At 38.5% G+C, this 21,591-nt stretch overlaps 1 long non-coding RNA gene across 1 annotated transcript; it reads right to left on the bottom strand.

Annotated features, from left to right (window-relative positions):
- Positions 1–1,983: 1,983 nt before the first annotated feature.
- LOC139800216 (uncharacterized) lies at positions 1,984–6,049 on the bottom strand. Its single transcript, XR_011727650.1, has 2 exons — positions 5,459–6,049; positions 1,984–5,001 (listed from the first exon to the last, which is right to left on the bottom strand). It is a non-coding gene; the product is annotated as an uncharacterized lncRNA (long non-coding RNA).
- Between the last annotated feature and the right edge of the window lie 15,542 nt (positions 6,050–21,591).

Raw genomic sequence — 21,591 nt, 5'->3', positions numbered from 1 at the left:
CCCAATGGAGAGGTGACCTATCTCATTTTTGAAGAGGGCAAATGCATTCCTGGGAGGAAAGAAGTCATGTTCTAGAGAGCTGTGATTCCTTCCAGACAGCTCTGCACTGGCCAGGCTCATAGTGGAACTTTTATATATGCTGTGAAAATCTGTGAGTTTGCTCACTGCCTGCAAAAACCAGTGAAAACTTAAGAAAAACACCTAATTACCCAACTATTCTTCAGATATTTCCAGTTGTCCTAAAGAAAAACTTCTGAAAGAAAATGACATTCTGAGTCACAAAAGAACCTTTTTTTAATCTGCCAAAAGCTTTATTACAATATATAGATTTGAACTTGTTGTTTTGGTTGGGTTTATATTCTATTTTTTTAGCCTTATTCACCACCCAGGTGGTATTAATCAACCCTGGTTTGCATTTTTTGGTGTGACAAAGACTGAAGCAAAATACTAATTAAAAGCAAATGTCTCCCCAGCTGTAACTCAGTGGAAAAGGAGCCCTGCCACTTGTGATGTTTGTGTTCTGTAGGGAAAACCTACTATGACAGGTTAGTGACTCAAACCTGGGATTCAGGACACTCTTAATTCTAATCCTAAAGCAAACAAAATTATTATTATCACTCATTCAGCTGTTTGGGTTTTTTTCTCAGGCCTTATGCACCAAGGGCAGATAAACCAAAAAACAGAGACAAGTTGCTTCTTTGGAGTCTGGAGCAGCAAATAAACTGAGGATGCTGAACTGTAAGTGGTTGTTATCAAGCTATCATCTTCAAAAATAATTTCCATGGAGAAGTAATTAAATCCCTAGCATGATAAAGACAGAATTATTCCTGGTTTGCAGCTACATACTCTTGATAATGTCTCATTTTTGCTCTTTTTTTTTTTTAATTTCCATTCAAAAATATTTATTGAATTATCTTGAGAGGTATTAACTTTGGTAAATAGAGAACTGGAAGTGTTTCCAAGGCCAGGACAGGGAGTGTGTTAGGAATGCCTACAGTGGCTTCCTCAGCAGTGTGCAGGCTGGAGAATTTCATCCTTATCTAAATTGTTTGCAAATTGACAAGGGTATCTTGACATTTCATGTAAGAATCTGGCCACAGCCTAGACAACGACTGCTGCATTATTTTGCTTTTTAATTGAAATTTAATTGAATCCTGTGCTGATAAAGCACCCAATTGATTATTTTCTTCTTGCTTTTGTGCTGTGGGTACACGTGCTCTGAGATTCCCTGGCTCACTAAGCAGTTCTCCCAGCCAACAGAACCACTGAGACATTTCCCTTAACCCTTTTTTTTATCCCTTTGAATGTCCTCTCCAGAAGAATTTGCATCATTTATAGCCTCCCTTGGTTTTTGCTTTTGGCTTTAGGGTTTGTTGGTGGGGCTTGGGGTTTTTTTGGTCTTGTTTTTAAATATTCAAAGTAGGAAAAGAGTGCAGCTGTGACCACGTTGTCAGGGAGGCAGTGAGGACTTAAGCCTTTGTGTTTCTGTTGGTATTTCTGTTGGGTGTCAGAAGGGTGCTTGCTTCTTTAAAATTCCTGAGCAAACACAAGTTAATGACATTGTTTTAATGACTGGCCTGGTTATTTGTTGGTTTTGATCTTAATGTATGATGAGATTTTTACTTTTTTGTTGTTGTTGTTGCCCGTTGTTTCCATCACAGTAGTTTTGTTAACTTACCCTAAAACCAGAATAACTTGCCATGGGAGGATCATTTAGCATGTGGGGCTCTCAAAAAAAGATTTTAATGGCATCATTCATCCTTTAAGAATCCACCTTGCCACATTTCCTGGCACAATACCCAAGTGACTGGGACAGCTGCAACATAAATTGTCTGGAGGTGCTGGCATCCATCAAAATCAGAGAAAGTATTTCATTGATCTCTAAATCAACCTCTTACTTATTATTTCATGATGAAAAAAAAAAAAAAATATGGTTCTGAGTCACATAGTTGAATCAAGTAGTGTCTCAGCTTGAAGTACAGGTAGAAATCAAAACCTCTTATCTCAGCATACAACACAAACCAACATATAAATCCAGAGCTTTACATTCTTACTCAGTTCTTAGGTGTTTTTTCCTCTGCTAATTATCCTTCTCTCCCATCCTAGCAAAGGGACCTTTATTTAACCACAGTATGGGTACATCTGTCTTCAGTATCTTTTCTGCATGATAGAGTGAAACTTAAAAGATTTTCAATAAAAAAACATGGAGGGAGGGCAACAACACAATAGAAAAATGCCCCTAATAGGCCAGACACTCATTTATTTCTAAGTCTCTGTAGTTGTATTGACTGTAAGTAGCACTTCCCAGATTAATACTAGCTGATAATTTTACTCTTTCCATTTAGATATTAAAAGAGGTAATGGAAACACTGAACTCAAAGCCCTATCAGATAGTGGAACAATTTGCTTAATGAGATAATTATGGCCTTACTATGACCTTCCTGGGAAGCTGAGCTGTTTTTATAATTAAATGAATGCACAGACTTGTCCTGATCAGTGCCATGAACTGAACAGCTCAGGAGTTCCAGCTCTGTGGTGCCTGAATGCTGCCACTCAGGCTCCACGTGTGTGTATTCAGATTTATTTGTGGTCTCCACCAGCTCTGTCTCACCAGACCCCTTGTTTCTCCAACCCATGGAAGTGCTGCAGCAGCCTCCATCCCCACACTGCCTGGGTTTCATTACAACCCTCTCTGCATGCAGCAGGGAATAACTGGACTTGGGAGCTGCCATGAGAGCAATTTTTGCTTCTTTTCAACTAGATCCAGGTTCCTGTGTGGCTTCTTGCAGCTCATTTGGATGCCTTGGCTTATTCAGGAGAGGTGCAGCATGTTCTGTGGAAGTATTACTACATGAAGCATATAGCTGAGGCACTCCAAAGCCCACCTCAGGAGCTTCCAGGTTTGTAGTCAGCCCCTCTTTAGTATTTGAAGAATGTGTTGGATTTGTTGACTTCTGTACCTGTGTACTTCTTGATTATTTCACTCAGTGCCTGTATGAAGCCCAACTTCAAAACTATTTTCATCTCTGTTGCATAGTGAATGCAAACCCTGCTGCAAAGAAGAGGGTAAGGATACTAAAAAATGAAAGAGATATGTGAGTACACACAGTCTGGACAAAAAATTGGAAAAAAAAAGATGACATTTTGTTGGTTGCCCTCCCTAGTGACCAGCACTCTCACTTGATCTAAATTTCTTGGAACTGGGTTGTTACAAAAGCTTTGAGAAATTGAATCCAAAGGGATCTTATTAATGCAGAGCAGTTTTACATCAAGAGCACCCATAAACTTAGATGCAGTCTATAGTTATATATTTGTGATACAGTAGTTCCCAATTATCTCATTGGTTCAGAATGTTTTTTCATTTCCTTTTTTTCAACAGTTTATATATGCACTTCTTGTTAAAGACTTTGTGTGCAACCCTGTGAGATGGACCATGTGTCAGAGATAAAACACACTTTGGGAAATCATAATTTGTAGAGATCTGTAAATAAGAACCCAAGGATAACAGAATAACAGGATTCAACTCTCAGAGAGCCTGAGAATATTAAGGAGCAAATCACTAATTTTCAAAAATTACAGCAGGCTAAAACAACAGCCTATTTTTAAGTGTGGTTTGTTTGCTGTGTTTAGCACTTCTTATTACTATGAACCATTTCCTGCAAATATGAGTCAGCTAGGGAGGTTCATATGCACAAATTCACATTGACATAATTCCTCATGAACCTGGCCTTTTATTAAAAAAAAGGGCTCATGCCTATACTAAAAGGTGCCACAGCAAAACAAGCATGTTATTTTCTTAGTGACTGATGATGGCATTTATATGCTTATGTGTACATACAGAGATACACACACTCTTCAAAATACCTTGCCTATAATAAAATCAGAAAAAAAATTCAAACTTTTTCTAAACCACTATCATCCAGTTGATATATGTTAAAATTTGAAGTTGCTTTTCCGTTTTCATTTCTCTTTTCCATTTCTCTTTTTCCTCTGTTCTCATCAAGGTGATATCATGTGTGAACTCAAGCCTGGAGAAGAAAAGGCTCTGGGGAGGCCTTAAAGTGGCCTTTCAGTACATGAAGGGTCTGGGGAAAAGTACAGGAGGGGCTTTTCACCAAAGAGGGCAGTGACAGGACAAGGGGCAATGGTTTTAAACCCAACTGTCACCAACTGGTTGGGCACACATGTAAGAAGAGGCAGAACTTCAGCTATTCTTTTGTTTCACACACAATAGCCAGAGATATTCCAAGCAAGAAAGATTTAGGATTTTTGCTTCTTGTTGGATTCCCAAAACACTCATCCATGGAGCCTGACTTCTTCCCCTGTCTCTCTTGCTGCTGCTATTTTAAGTTACACATTTCCCGGAAGCTTTCAGATTAAATATACAAATTAATAAAAATCTGAAAAGCTTAGTTTCTCTGATATAGGCAACTGCTCTCAGGGGAAGCCTGGAGCTCTTCCCATAGCCCATAGCTACCTGAAATGCTCCAGTCAAGCTCACCCAAGAGCTCTGTATAATCACAGATGAGAACCAGCAGGTCTGGGGGTGACTCAGCAGAGAAATGGGCTGCATTTATTCTTTGTAAATACTTTCTTGACTCTCCAAGGAGCTTAGCTTTTCAACTTGTTCCTTCTGCTAAATACATGCAGGTCACAGGGATGAATCCAGCTTTGTAGGTATAGATCTACGGCCTCAAGAAGAGCGAGAGCTCAAACACATCCTTCTGCTTTGCACTTCCCATGGTGTGGGTGGCTCCCTAGTCAGAAAGAGAGGCAGAGCATCACCCTTGAGAGGTGCTGAGCATGGATTATGTGGGGACCTTGGTAGCACACACACCATTCAAGTGGGGAGCAGTTTCTGCAGCTCTAAGGACTATTTCAGGGACCTGAATTCAATATTCTGAATTTGTCTGTGAACTGCTTAAAAAGCCTGGGGGGAAAAATGCCCCAGACAAAATGCATCTTGCATCTTGCCAGCATAAGATCTGGTGCAAGCACAGCCTGAAAAAGAAAAATCAAAGGCTGTGAAAATTACCCCATTATTATAATATAGCAGTTGCAGCTGATAAAAGTTATGTTGCCCTGTTTCTATGACAACTACATTTAAACCTTCCTATTACTAGCTGGATCATGTAAAAAAAACCCTGCACTTGTAGAAAGGAGTTCACCATTAATTTTCTCTTTTTTAAATCTCTTGGATATTATGCAAAGTGTTATAAATATTTATAAGTATTTAACTTAATCAGCAATGTCTATGAAACTAATTGTTCCATTAGCAGGAGTGTTCAGGTACAGGGCCTGAATAGGAAGAGTCATTCTGTGAACATGAGTGGGACACAAAGAGTATGGAGGAAGGAGAATTACTTCTTTCACTGTTTCCACAGTGATTACTATTGTTTGGTTTAATAACTTAAAACCCAGAAGTATTTCCTTTTGCAATTAAAGCAATTTCCCTAACCTTCATTTTCCTTTTGTTGTACCAGGCAGGCATTCTCTCCCCATTGCCTTGAAATGTTGGTGGGTTTGCTGTTAGAAAGAATGAACATAATTGGGAAAGGGAGTATTTAAAATCTGGTAGAAAAAAATAAAGAAGGAATATGTTCTGTTATATTTTAGCAAGTATAAACATGAAAACAGAACATCTAAAATTCAACATGAAGTAAATTAGTGAGATCCCATATCTTTGTGGAGGGCCAAAGCTTAGGCAGATATAAGTGATACAATAATTGTGTGCCATCCATGTGTCCAGATATGCATTTAAGACATCCTAATATCCAAAATTTCCACAATAAGACCCATCCATTACTCTTCTAGCCATCTGATATATAATTGATTTATTTGATAAATACCTCTGGTACTCCAGCCTCGGGAATGGGCCCTTTCTATCCCTGTTCCACAGGGTTTCATTTTATCCATGTACATAGCACTTCCTCACCCACTTAGGAGGAATAACATACTTGTTCATAGAATTCCATAGAATCTTTGCATCCTTGGTCACATCTGGGAAACAACGCAGCTTGTCTCTGCATTTCCCTTTCCAGGTCATGCTGATACATTTATCCTGTTATTTACTGTTCCTTTCCTTAAAGGGGTCTGTGACCAACCCTGTCTCTAAAACCCAGGAGGAGCAGTACCTGACATCCAGTAGTTTTGGAAGGTTCTTGGCCATTCTGTAGTTCTATTTCAACAGAACATAATGCTGTTCAGAGGTGGCTATTTCTCTATTTATCAATTTCAGTGAACTGATCTGCTAAATAAAGTGCAAAACTACTGCTTCCCAAATCCAAGTCAGTCGCTTTAAGAGGATAAATTTCAAATTAAAACTGATTTATACATTAAAGATTTCTATTAATGCAAAACTTTATTTAAAATGGATCTCAGTGTAGCTACTTGTTTATAGTTCATTGTACTGCAAAGACTTTATATTCAGCCTATAAAGTAGAAGCTCTGGCTGCAAGTCTCTATATATAATTGATACTGTGCTTGAAGAGGTACAAAAGTGATGAGTTTAATACATGTCATCTGCATCTCAAGTGTATTGTCCATGTTGAGGAGATGGCATGTATTTTTCAGTTGGCTTCCACAGTGAAATGCAGCTGTTGGTTTGTGTCAAATCAATAAAGATTTAATTACATAAAATGTAAAAGAATTATGAATGAATGTAGTACAAAGGATGTATTTGATAAAAGTGCTTGAGCTCCAGAAATGAACAAGAACAACTGCAGGGGGACAGGAGAGGATGGGGAAGAACAACAACAAAAAAATTTAAAAATTGAAATTCCTCCCAAGAAGCTTTCTTTTCAAATTCTTTCTTGTGACAAAAGCCCTTTCTGTGCTTACTGTTTCTCTGTAATGATCATTTTACATTCATACAAACAGAAAGCACTAGATCCTCATTTAGTTCAGCCCTATGGGGTTCAGTTGTGAAACATTCTAGTATAGGCTTAGGAAATCCCATGCAGTTCATGACAATATTTTGCAAGGAGATTTTCTAGGTGTGGGTTTTTGTACTTATCTTCTTTTTTTTTTTTTTTTTCTTGTTAACATGACTCTGTGATGTTCATCCCTCCCTCATCAGGTACTGTTAAGATTCCTCTGAGCTCTCTCTTCTTCAGGCTGAACTAGTCTCAGCTCTCTCAGTCCCTCCTGAAAAAAAGAGATGCTTCAGGTCCTAACTCCTCTTTGCAGCTCCTCCAGAAATGCAGTGTCACTGACCACATGGCATTTTGATAAGGTCACTGCACATACAGAAGAGACAGGGGTGTCCACAGGGAACCACATCCACCAGCTTTCTAAGTAAGCCCTCCCTTAAGGCATGGGCTACCTTGAGGTCCTCCAAGTACCAAGGAAAGGAGCCTGTGAGCCAACCCAGGGAGAATGTTCCAGTATCCAAGCCTTGTGGGTCAGCAATAAATTTGGCCCGAGTCCTTCTCTAGGATCTTCCTCTACAGCATTTAAAAGAGATCTTTGGTCACCAGCTCTTGAGCAGTCATATTCTTTATTATGCCTTGGGCTTTTTTTAAAACCAGTGAGTAAACTTGTTTAGGAATCTTATTCCTAAAGGGACAGGAGGCAAAATGTAGCCTGACATCCTTTGTGTAAGGGAATATTCTCTTTCACTTTAGGCTCTTATCTCTGTGTGTATACAGGATGACCCTACATAGCTGCAGCAGGTGCCTCAGCACTCTTTATTTTCAAGGAAAAGGTACAGAAGGTAACACAGACTGCCAAAGCCAGTCACACTGGATTAGGGCTCCCATTTAGAGCTCTAGATGCTGTCAGGTTTGCAGATATGAGAAAGTGCACCCTGAGGTCTGGAATGCCTCTACATGGCAGTGTTGGGCTCAGCTTCTTCCCTGCACAGTGTACATTTTCCCCAGGCTCTGCAGCAGAAAAGCCAGCAAAAAGAATCAGTCATTGACAGGACAGGCCCCAGACAGAGGCTTCCAGAGAAAATAGCCATGGCTGTAGAGTATGATGCCATTGTTTCTCCTGTGTGCTTAATGATACTTCTAGTCATTAATGAGAAATTAAGGTAGCTCTCTACATCTGCATGTATTTAATGGACTCTGAGATCTGTTGTTTTGTTTTGTTTTGGTTTTTAAATGAAAGGAATTCCAAGTATTCCATGGAGAGGAGTGTGCAAGGAAAATGAACACAGAAATATTCAGCTACAACACACATTATTGGTGTTCTTTTTTTACATCAGCAGCATATAATAAAAACTGAAGCATGCTGAGGATTTGGGATGTTAAGCAATACACATGAAAAACAGCAAAATCAGGTGGCTGATCTTAAGCAGAGATACATTTCTAGGTAGATTCATCCATTTCCTCTTGTTATTTCCTTTGATGTGGGAGATGCTTATTCTCACTGATGTTCAGGTGGATCACTACACCACAAATGGCACACATGGATGCCAAAGGCATGGATTTCACTTGGCCCATGCATATACATACATTTAAGAGCACAGGTCTTTGACCCAAGGGTTACAAGCTAGAAGAGGAAAGCAGCTCTTCTGTACTGTATTTCTTCAGGTCAGTTTCTTGAACATTCTTAACATTCACTTTTGATAAATGTTTTTCTTTTAAATGTGCCAATTTAAATTCTTATCTATGATCCTTTCATATAAAGCACTTTTAATCTTTTATTTTTTTACTCTTAAATCCAACGGCCCAATGTTTGTATCATGTAGAAAGGAAGAACTTGGGAAAGAAGTCATTCAAAGCCTCCATGTCCAACCAGACTGCACATGAGGCTAAAAAACCCTGTATATTTGGGGTTTTTTCATACTGTATCTTTCCCTTCTCCTGAAAACTGTTTTGTAGAAAACAGTGCACTTTCACTATAAAACATGGATCATATTTCCAGCACATCCCCAGACCTCAAAATCACAGACCAAAATGTTTTCTCAAGAGCAGTTAATTCACCTTAGAAAAACCAAACCAAACCAAAAATGTCCTTGGAATTGAACAATTCCATGGACACCTCTATCCTTTAGTCAGGGCTGCTTTTGTGGAACAACATATGAAAGTATCTTCATTCCTTCTAATAAAAGCAAAGCAGATGAGAGATACATCTGCTTTACTTAAATCTTCTTTGAACAACGGATGTTGAGTAAAGGTCTCATCTAGGAGAACAAACTTTCAAGTAAGCATTGTACTATCTAAAAGCATTACTTCAGAGCATTTAATTAAAGGCATTAATTCAGAATTATAATACCATACATAACATATTCAGTACTGTAACATGATTTTTGACATTTTTATGCATCTGGGTATACACATAGCTCTTTTTAAATATAGAAATAGTTCTCTCATCTGGTTTTTCCCTCAACATCTTTCATTTTGAAATCATATTGTACGACATCCCCACAATATCAGAAAGTCATTTGAAAAAGAAGCCCTAAACATGAAAGAACTGTGTAATTCTGCTGTGTAGTCAACAGAAGAGCATTATGAAGTTTAGAAGTATTTTAACCTTGCAGCAGCAAGGAAAGTCCTTCGTCTCCATTGCTTACATTACAGAGAAACATTGTTTTCAACACAGAAAAAACACATTGATAAGCAGCCCCTCAGCAGAAAATCCTACAATCTACTTATGCAAGACAACAAAAAGAGGGGCAAGAAAGATATCATGCCCATATTAAACTGAGACATGGAAAAATGAAGTGATAGGGCTGAGGTCTCACAGGAAGCCCCTTGCTGTCTATAGAGAGAAACCACATATTTCATATCATGTCTCCTCAACACAGCATTTAAAATAGAGCAGAGGGTCCTTTTTTCCTGAATAGCAGTAAAGAGTCAAGGTGACTCAGCTGTTGATATTCACATTATAGCAAGATAAAACCAGGGGAAATGATTCCTACTCCTGAAGGCAGCTTGATGGCCTCTGTCTCAAGGTGTCCTCAAAGTCTACTGCTTATCCTGCTGTATTTCCTGAGAGTCAGAGCCAGGAAGTTTTTCCTGTGTCATAACTGTGTCAAAAGACCAAAATAATGAAGTCTGCATTCATCTTGAAAAAGCAGAACACAAATTCTCAACTTACATCATTATAGACTTTTTTTCAAAACCACTTAAGGACTGCTAAGCATTTCCAGAGACACCAATACCAATGTGAACTGTCAAACCACAGAAGCAGAAGCTCACTTCCTTCAATTTACCCAAGATGTCTTAACTGAAAACAGACTTGCTGTGTCATAACTGTGTCAAAAGACCAAAATAATGAAGTCTGCATCCATTGTGAAACAGCAGAACACAAATTCTCAATTTACATCATCATAGACTTTTTTTCTAAACCACTTAAGGACGGCTAAGCATTTCCAGAGACACCAACATCAATGTGAACTGTCAAACCACAGAAGCAGAAGCTCACATCCTTTAATTTACCAGGGATGTCTTAACTGAAAACAGACTTTCTACATTATCATTGGGTAATATAGAGAATAACAGGGCACATCTAACTTAATTAATAATATTTCTTCACTGACTACCTAAGGGCTGTAGATTTCTTAGTTGGATGACTGAAAGTACACTGGGTCAAGACCCCTACTTAATTTCACTTGGAGAAAAAAAAACAGAATTATGAATAAGGCAATTCTTTTCCCTCTCACTGCATCTTTGGTGGTACTGAAATAAAAACAGAGAAAGTTAAGTTCTACAATTTTGAGATTAAGTTGGAAGGAAAGAAAAAAATCCTTGATTAAGAAAAGGAAAATTAACAAAGAACTACCAAGTTACTACATCATCAATTTTATTTTCTCTGCAGAAGCTAAATGTTTCCAATTGTTCCTTTTTCTTTGACAAGTGAAAGGGTGTATCAGCAGTTTAAGGAGTTAATCTATTCAGCACTTCCCCTTATTAAAGTTCCAGTCTTTGTATGGAGTTTATGCCATCCAGAACCAAATGAAGAATGAATACATATTACCTATCAAGAGGTAGTTCCATAATAAGGAGGAAAGTGGAGATAGTGGAGAGAGTATTCAAGAAAACAAGTCAAGTAAAACCACACAGATTAAAAAAAAAAAAACCAACCAGAAATAAACAAAAAACAAAAACCAACCACATTTTATATGACTGCTCAGCTAGTGACTAGTGAGCAAGTCTTACTATATTTATTTATGTTGCAGACATTCTTTGTTTTCCTGTGAGATATCCCACAGTTCTCCAACTGTGCAAAGTTCTGAAGTACATGAACCAAGTTCACAGTATGAAACTCAGATATTAGGTATAGCTGCTTTGCATGGCTACAGTTTCTAAAAACACAATAGGATTTCAGTCATGAACAGGCAGAAGTAAGTAAATGAGGCAATTTTTTTTTCTTTTATATCATATTGCTTTTCTTGTAGCTAATCAGGTCCCCAGTCATGAATCTTAACCAAGATATGACACAGAATGCATCATGCACTGAAACACTCACCAGTTTCTAGTACCCAATAGTGTCTCACTCTATTAATTCCCACAGCTATCAAAACAAGCCCTAAGGCTACAGAAAGTCCTGTACTGTTTCCCAAACAGGATTTTAAAGGCATTTCCTTCCATACCCATATCAGCTTCAATATGTACTCCAGCTAAAGCAGTGTTGATTTGAAAGCTCAGTACTAACACAAAAATTAAGTGACACAAAGAAAAGCTGTACTTATTCTGCAAGAGTGATACAAACACACTTCATCATGATCCCTTTTGCAAAGGGAAAACAAGTCTAGCATTTATATAGATTTCATGTTTGGAGTAAATGCTTTTTTTTTTTTTTTCAATCCTTGTTTTAGAAAGTAAAGTGTTTAGTTTGAGAAAAAATGCCTCTAAGAGATTTCTATTTTCCTTAATAAAGGATGGACATAAGTTTATGAAATAAAAGCTCTTGATTGTACAAGGAGCAGCATTTGCCATGTGGGTGCAGATCTTCTGCAGAAAGAGAAAAAAGAAACAAAAGAGTATTTTCCTTCAGTTGTAAGCTCCTGTGTTTGCAGTCACCTGGGCATGCACCCTTCTCATTTAGACCAGGGCTTTGATAACCTTGGAGTGTTTAGAAGAAATTATTTCTTGTAACCTCTTGTAGTAGGCAGTGAAGCATCGCACAGCCCTTGCTCACCCCCCACCTGGGATGGGAGAGAAAATTGGGAGGGTCAAAGTGAGAAAGGTTGTGGCCTAAGACTTGACATGTGTTATGGTCCAAGGTAACTGTTACAATTTATTTTTGTTTTGGATCTGCAAAACAAAGTCCAACCATAGAAGGGTCGGGTGCAAGCAGAGTTTATTTGAAAAATTGACTCAGGCAAAATTATAGAGCCAGGCAAAAGAGGGAGAGAGGAAAAGAAGATAGAAGAGAGAGAATTCCTCTCTATTTTCCTTTCCAAAACAGGACCAAAGCTCCTTCAGTTTGAAGTAATGGAAAGGCATTTGGAACATTTTCACCAGCAAATCCTTCTCACAGGGAGCCTGAAGTTTAAATGAGACTTCAACAAAAATCTGTCAGATAAAAAATGATTCTTTAGAGTACAGCTAATTAAACAGTTTATTTAGGCACAGTATAGTAATGTTGTAAACATAATGAAAATATTCAGCCATTTGAATAGTTTTAAATTATAAAGGGAGTTACTTAAAGGGAGTTGATTATAAAACTTAAAAAGGAACTCCAAAGAAACAAATGATCTCTTCAAAAACAACTAAGCATGAAGGTCAGTGCTTAAAAAAAGAGTATCTAAGCTACTCACAAATACTTGAAAGTATAACCTAAAACTAAAATGTAAGTATAAGAAGGCAAGCACATTTGGACATCTAAGAGTCTTAACTCCTGCCAGTTTTTTTATAAAGAAATCACAGAATATGTTCATCACACAAAAGTAAAATCTCTGAATTTTAAAGATGCTCCAGGCAAGAATAAAGAAGGCACAGTGACCCCTGCATTAACAAATTTCTTAAACTAATGATGCTACCACCACTATCCCCAAAGGAATTATGCCAGTGAAAAGTTGAAAGCAGGTAATACTTTTTTCTTCTCTTCAGACTCTGAAGGAAAGTTCCATCTCCAAACTTCAGTATTATTCTCATCATTTCTTACTCTATTCATCCTCTCAGCTCTTTCAAGAAAGGAAGCAGTGACCACGTTACAAAGAATGAAGGTTCCTCAAAGTGGCACCAAAAGAATCAGCCAAAGAGCACAGTGCAATTTTTTCCCATTGCTAAGACTTCAGTAGTAAAGAAAGACAAGCAAAGAAAAGAGGATTTTCCCCCTCAGAAAAATTCCCAACTTCATTCAATCTTGTTTGATTTTAATGGGATCCTGAAAAGGTATTTCTAGCCTTAAACAGGAACAGCTTTTCGTGTTAAATACCAACATGGTTTTGAATATGTATTCCCACAGAAAAAAACAGAATTGAATTAATTGAGAAATGTTTACACTCTAGTTACTCATTAGATTGTGTGTCCCCCCTTAAAAAATAAAAAAAAAAAAAGGGAATTTATATTCTTTCTCTGATTTCATGGCACATATTTCAATTTATACCTTTTTCCATTTTTCACCCTTTACGTTATCTCTCATTAAAAAAATGGACATTTCGCCATGTGTGTCATGGCTTATAGCCCTTTCCTCAAGTGTAAGCAATATGAATTGTCTGTGATGGCCTCAAATTGAAGTATTTTCACTTTGACTATGACACCTTTAGCTTTCACTACAGGGTTCGTATTAGTAGGGAACTAAATATGAAGAGTGTTTACGTTTGAGAGAGAAGGCCGTGAAAATACGACAGCCAATGAAAAACATTTTCATGACTCATGTCAGCTCTCATTTCTCATTTTATTTTCTTCATTAATAAGAGAAGGGTTTGGCAGTGCTGTCTCTGTTCTGCTTCCCCTTCCACTGCTGGGAGGACCCAGCCGGGACGCCTCCCTCTGCCGCCATTTTGGCCGCCTGGGGCTGCTCCTGTCAGAAGCTGCTGGAAGCTCCCCTGGCTCCAAAAACCCAACCCCACCTCTGGCTAATGCTGAGCCCCTCAGCCACAATGGAGTGGAAGTTAAAGAAGGGAAAGGGAGCGGTTGTGAGACCTCAGGGCAGAGGAGAGGGGGAGAGCAATACCGGGGCAGAGAGACCAAGATGAGTGAGGAAGGAGGGGGAGAAGATACCTGAGCAAAGGTTCCCCCGCAGTCCATGGTGAGATGCCGGGCTGTCCCCCTGCAGCCCCTTGAGGAGCAGGGTGGAGCAGATATGGTCGAGCAGCCATGGATCTCCAGCCATGAAGGAGCCCATGACAGGGGAGGTCTCTGCTCCCTCAGCAGCCGTGGCTCTGCGGGCAGCCCGCGCTGGAGCAGTCTGTGCCTGAGGGACTGCACCCGGCGGGAGGGACTCATGTTGGAGGGGTTCCTGAAGGACTCTCCCCCTTCAGAGGGACCCCGCCTTGGAGCAGGGGAAAGCTGAGAGGAACCCTCCTGCCTGAGGAGGAAGGAGAGCCAGAAACACCCTCTGAGGTACTGACCACAATCCCTCACTGCCCTGTACTGCCGAGGGTGAAGCAAGAGTGCAGCAATTTGGGCTTGGGAAGAAGGGAAGGGTGGATGAAAGGTATTAGGATCTGGCTGTGTTTTCTGTTTCTCCTGATCAATTTGTTGTTTCATCCCAAGTCTCTTTTGATGGTGAAAATCTCCCCATCCTTGCCGCCATTAGGGAGCCTTCACAGAGATTTCCTCCTCCTCAGCCCAGAGGAGGGGGCCTGAGGCCTGGCTGATTCCAGATGGGCCTAAACCATGATGTAAAGTCAGGGTGAAGGAGGCAAGAATTTGTTAACAATTCCTTTCAGGACCTAGAAAAGTTTTATTTCTCATTTCTTAGTAGACTTTGGTGGGAATCCAAGGTTTGTTGGTCTCATTCTATGCTGTGTTAGCAGTGGATAGATAGCAGTTTCACACCCCTTATTGACAGAATATGTTCCAACTTACATAGGTGACTACAAATTTTGTCAAGTTGTGCCTCTTTACAAATTGTATTATAGTGAACTGAGTCACCACTTTAATGGAAAACATATTGCCTTTACAGGAAATGACTGATTTATTAAGCAGTCTTAACTTGACCAGAGGCTTGAATAATAGGTCAGTAGCATGAGAAAATGAGATTTACTACTGGTGGAATTTACCATACCATTGCAATTTCAAATGTACCAGGAGAAAAAATATGCTAAAGCTCTAAAAAGTCAACCAGATTGTAGAATGATGCTACATACTGATAGTCCTTAGGCTGAAACCCAAAATAAAGTTAATTCCTACTGTGCCTTTCAAAGTTTTTTATTAAATTGTGAAGAAAATGTGTAATGAAAAATATCAGAGTGGTTAACCATTACAATTGAAACAATGTGTCCAGAGGTTACAAAAATGCTGGTACTCAGGAATGACTCTCAAAATAAGATATTATCTTTTTTTTTTTTTTTTTCCCTCTCTGGTTGCCTTTTTACCCACCCAACAGACACAGAAAACTGCCAGTGATCTCAGATGCCAGGGTATTCCTCCTGTCAAGAACACACTCTGTCTTCACCTCAGATATCTCTGTGCTCCTGCACCATGGAAAAAATGGTGAGAGACATTCAAGATGGCCTAAAATAGAGAATATAATGTCTTTGAAGGGCCAAATCAAAAGCAATTGTTTTCTGTTCATCTAAACTAACATTTTGTGTCTACTTTTGTTTATGGCTACCTCAGTGCAATGTGTAGCAGCTCATATGAAGTATTATTTCTACAGAAATAAACCCTGGTTAGGAGAGATTCCAGTCACTAAGGCCATTTGACAAGGAACAGTCTGCACATTATAAATATGCATTTAATGCTACATCCAGACTGTCTACTGAGAATGGTCTTCAACCCATGCTGAGAGAAAAGATCACTGTAAGTGGTGATTTCTTCTCCATTCTGCTTCAGAAGTCCCTGAAACTTCAGTTTAGGCTTGGTTCCTTTTACACATGCTGTGCATCTTAAAAATTGACATTGTTTTTCTCTCTGAAACAAATCATATTGAAACTGTCAAGGAAACTACAATGTGATTTTGCATGGCAGTGACAACTCCCTCTGCCATCCCTGGCTCTGTTTTTTCCAATAGAAAATGGGTTTGCAAAAAGAATTGCCTTCATGTGAAATGTGCAATTCCAGCTTTGTATTGCTGACCTACAGTGAGTGGATTTTGATGGTTAGAAAACATCAGAATAGAAACTGCATGCCTGGGGTTTTGAACAAAATAGGTGACTCTCTCTTGGATTTGGTGATTACACAAGTTCTTTACAGAATTTATACACAAACAGAAATACAGAAGACTGTAACATCCTCCTGCACACAGGTGGATGCTTTTATCCATCAGGCTTCAGTCTTTGATTAAAAGCTTTGGAAATTTACAGGTGTTCAATTAGTCACCAGAGGGAGCCCATATTATTTCATAAACAGACTAACAGCACACTAAAATGTAGAAGAGGGGAGATGACTTTTAAGGTGATGGAGGGAGAGAATTGCTGTTTTTCACACACACACCCCCACATTCCCTGCCATCCTTTAGCAGTGGGACACCAGGAGTTTGCTATATAGTGCAGGGTGAATTTTGCAGTGAGAAAAATACAAAATAAATTTGGAGGAGTAGGAGCCCAAGCCCTCTTCTTGGGCTATAAATTATCTTTTTTATTTGCCAATATATTAAAGGATGCTGGCAAGGGATTCAAGTTACTAATATAAAATAATAAAGGTCAGAGGATGGTACAGTAATATCACAGTTATCACAGAGCCACTTGGGTTACACCAAATATGTCTGGATAATCAAAGGCAATAAAAGGAACACAAGATTAGACAGCTTGACTATTAATCTGTTGTAAGAGGATATTGGGATAATGCAAATTTTTATAAAAGGGGTTTTCACTCGGATTTTTCTCATGGCAGTACCCCCTGTCATCTGGGAAACAGTTTACTGTAAAGAGCAAGTGGGCTTTTGTTTCTTCCTATGCCAACTAGTAAGTCCACCCTCCAATTTCTGATTTCTTTCCTCATCTTATCAACAACAAAAAGATTCTACTAAAAGTGGCATTTTTTGTGAATGTGCTGTATCTCTAGCAACTCACTGATTCTATTTGGGTATCTTCCTTAGCTATTTACCAAGGAATTGGTCTCCAATGTATCACATTTCAATTAGCAATATTTGCTGTTATAATGCTCTGTGGAGATTTCTCTGTTTTGCCAGTGAAGTGAAGGCAAAAAAAGAAAGCTGCTTAAGTAGATTTTGAAGTCTCATTTGTAGAATTGAAACAGTAAAATAATTATGCTTTGAAATTTATATTAAGACCTTATCTGCTTCACATGGTATGATAGACATTCAAGTCAGCTATTGAGGGAACTCTCATTGTTAGAGCCTATACAAATATTCACATATTAATTCTGCAGACATCTACAAATGATTTCAGAAGTACTTGTTTTTTAGCACTAAATCATTGGTAGTGGACATGTCTTCCTGCCTAATAGAAGCTATCACCCTATCTGTGCCTTCACCCTTTAGTTGCAAGGCAGTTAAGTTCCCCACTTTTTATAATACCTGTGTGCAAAATGAGTCACCTCATCACATTATCTATTTTTTTTTCATTGCTTTTGTTATTTGCTTAACAAGACCTGGGTTAATATTTCTCTGTCCCAATGGAGATGGAGCTTTTTTCCTTAATTGTTATTTCTCTAGATTTAACACCTCAGTTGGTCAGAGGTTTCTTGCATCACAGCATGAAAAATAAAATAAAATGTCTGTTTTTCACTACAACATTATAATTTTAGGATATATCCAATGACACCACATGTAAATGATAAAGTATGTCTGTGACTGATAAGCACAGATTTTAAGAAAATATATTCCATCTCCCACAAGGCTGGTACAGAATATCCAGCAGTTAATTTTAGATAAGATCTGAAGCATTTGGAGAAACATACATTGCACACTAAGAAGGAAATGATCTGAGATGGTTTGGGTGTGATAAAGAACCAGATATATGCAGTTTCCATCACAATGACTATAAACTGGCTTTGTCAAAGTAGACTTTGTAGCACAGCTACAGTGAAGCTACATGCTCTATTTGCCAGCCTGACTGGACAGAGACTCTGCTTATGGTACTGATGATGTCTTTGAAAGCTGACCAGTTGCTGCTGTGCCTTGACACCAGTCTTTACTGGTAGACCTGATGCCAGAGTCATCAGCAGGATGACCAACATGAGGTATCATCCTGTGATCTGCCCTCTGTGTACTTATATTAAAGATGTGAAACAAGGATGTAACAAATTATACCTGTGTTGCCCTTACTCAAGCCAGGGTCTTTTTCCTTAGTGTTTAGTGAAAAGAAAATCTCCTTTTCTTGCACTTGAGTGGCTGGATTGAAATTTAAAAATATCAAAGAGGGGGAGCAAGGGGAGAAAAGGAACATCTGGTTCTTAGGCCAGGCATTGACTAACAGCAAACTCAACAGGTTAGGACAATGTAGAGAAAGCAGATTGAAGACCAGTTCTGGAATCCCCCTTTTTCAGATTTTGGGAAGGTTTCACATTAACTGTATCAAACATAGTATTTACAGCTTTAGTGACTTGCACATCGTTCCTCTGGCTTCCAGACAGGCCATCAAGTCTTCTTTACTTTAAAAATCCCCATTTTATTCCAAATCCCCTTACATTCCCAAATCCCTACCTTACCCTATCAGTCTATTGTGTTAGGATAAAAAGTTTTCCTGCTGAGTTGCCAGCCCAGTTTCCTCTGCAATGAGATGCTCAGTGCAGAAGTACATGTACTTTCTTCCAATCTTTTGGTTGTGACCTATCTGTTTTTTTCTTCTGTTTCTTTGCAAAGATGATGCACAGGCTTATTATAGTTAAAAGAATGTCCTGTACAGGAGCTTTTACCTTCAATTTTATATGACCTTTGTGTTAAGGTGCTGGTTTTTGAGAGCTAAACATTCTTGGCCATGATAATGATGTCATAATGAATGGTAGGACTCATGCAGTTTGCAAATGTTTCAGAAGATGTAAAATCACAGGCCCAGCCCTGAGGTGCTTACAGCCCATTCTGAGAAGAGCTTTTAGAGAGAGCAGTCAGACAAAGTGACAAGACAAGTCTACTGGCAGGGCAAAAATAAAACCTAGGTTTCCTTCTCTTGACTGTCTCTGGACTGGACCATAGCATATTTTCTGAGATATCTGTACCCCCTGAAATGTTTTCTTTTCCTAAGCTTTTTTTATATTACTGTCTCTGAAGATTGCAAAAATAAAGATACTGACTTCACTAAAAACAGTTCAAAACAATTTTCAAGCCTCATTTTCATTCCTCTCCCAGCATACCACCAGATCCTAAGCTGTTTGCCAGTACTACTAAAACTAAAGTTGGGGTAGGGAAGAGAGATAGAGAAGGACTGATGAATATATTTTTTCATATATAATGCAATTAACAGAATTTGCATATTAAGAACTCAGTCAGACTTACACTCCCCAATCTCACCCATTAATATAGTTTATGTATTTCCATTAGCATGTTGCTCACTCAGCAGCCTTCTACCATGTTTCCCTTAGTACCAAGTGTATTGCTAACATTTGCCAGGATGCTACTGAATTAAGATAATGAGCTGCCCTAGCTATTTTTTTATTCTTTTGCTTTAGAGTCTGCTAATCAAAAAGCTTAAAAGTTATTCTATTGCAGCCTTTTGTGATGATGTTACCTTCTTCTAAACACACTTCTTTCCTGCACATCTCCATCTCATGGCAACAGATACTCCAGAGAGTGCTAGTGACCAAACTGCAGTACTTCAGAGGGCTTCACAAGATGACAAATTGAATATAACAGAGTACAAGAACTCCTGCAACTCCTGGTTATATATATTATAATGAAGTGGGAGATGTGCTGATTATCACGTAATACAGCTGCATTATGTACAAAATAGGCACCAAGAGGAAAGAACGTGCTTTGGTTTTATCACTTGCTATTATGAGAACAAAAGGACTCAGGTATGCATAATTATGAACTGCAAATGTCAGACCTGCTCCTTCCATCATCCACAAAAATCAGCACATTAAGAAAAGCAGTGATGCCCTGAGTCTTGCTTATTAGCCACAGAAAATCAGAGAACAAAAATCTCACAACTACTGTCTGCAGTAAAAAAACTTTTATATCTCAGGTGTTAAGTTCTGATTTTAGTTTGCAAGGGACTCAAGATATCCACTAGTGGCCAGCTGCAGCTGCTTCAGTAGGAAATGCAAGAAACACAAAACAAAGTTTAAGGGGCTGAGTCAGGCAAAGCATCCTTCCTGAGATTGATTAAAAAACCCTCAAATTCCAATTAAACTACCTCTAACTAGCCCCAAAAAGGCTATAAACCTCATGGGTTTTCCATCATATTTCTGTTTCTTTCCTTTAGGACCTCTTTGTATCTTTGTAAAATCAAGAAGCCATTTTCAGAAATGGTGACCATTTAGAGCTTTCACTGACCTAAACTAAAAACCCCCTCCAAAAAGTGTACTTACTCTCCACCCTTGAAATCAGTCTTTTTCAGACAGAATCCTTATGAGATGAATGCTTTTCTTACTCTACTGTTCTAATTATTTCAGCATGTTTAAAAAAGGAGATGGGTATCCAGTGTCTGCACTGCTGTGTTGATGATAATCCAGTAAAGATGTGGTTCACTTGCCTATTCATTTTCAGGTACTCACACTGCCATGCTTTGTTTCATTTTTCAATTTCTTACATTCTCTTTTCTATCTTTGCCTTCTAACATATTTAAAGAACCTCTTATGTTTATCTTAATATTCTTCAGCAGTACTGCCTCATTATTCCCATTTGTACTTTCAATGCCCTCTTTATGGTCCCTTTGTTTCTTCACATAAAATTCTAACAATACTGTAAGATCTTTGCTATAATTTTTTAAAGCTCTGTTTTGCTTTCATTTAATTTAAAAGACATATCAGTCATCCACACTCAAGTTTAATGCCTGGGTTTACAAAATGGCACATTCCCTTTCAAAGTTTGCTCTACCACCTCCCTAAACCTTTACTTAATTTTGTCAAACCCACCTCTTTCTTATGAGCACTGCCTGTTTATAGCACTGATTACATGGTTAATTGTATTAAATGTGACTGTTTCCAAATTTAACTAACCAGATTTTCTACTTAAAATGCCATCCAACAAGTGAAATTTGAAACTGCATTCATTATAATAATTTCTTAAATAGTCTTCAAGAATGTCCTGGTTTGGGAAAAAAAAACCTGTAAAATTTAGACTTCCATGTTATGTGGAAAATCTCTTCTAAATTAGGATTAAATGCATTGTAAGGCTTCTGTTTATTTCATTCTATTTCTTGAGATGCACTTTTAATTGTGGATCCCTTACTATGACGTGTGATGTCAAAATACACGTTTTCACTGTCACTCCCATACTTCCACTTCTTGTGGGAAATTCCTGTTTTCAGCAATAAAATCCTGTCTTAGCAAGATAGTCTCCATCTTTTCCAGCCACCCAAGAATTTACGTTGCTGGGTTTTGGGGGAAATGCTTCCTGCAAGTGTTCAAATCTAGCACTTGAAGAATCTGTTACCAGACCTGGGCTCAGCAACAGGGACAAGAG

Source organism: Heliangelus exortis, chromosome 10 (assembly GCF_036169615.1).
Source record: "Heliangelus exortis chromosome 10, bHelExo1.hap1, whole genome shotgun sequence".
Lineage (NCBI taxonomy): Eukaryota > Metazoa > Chordata > Aves > Apodiformes > Trochilidae > Heliangelus > Heliangelus exortis.
Note: the sequence above shows the minus strand (reverse complement) of the source record. Positions and strands in the feature narration are given on the sequence as shown.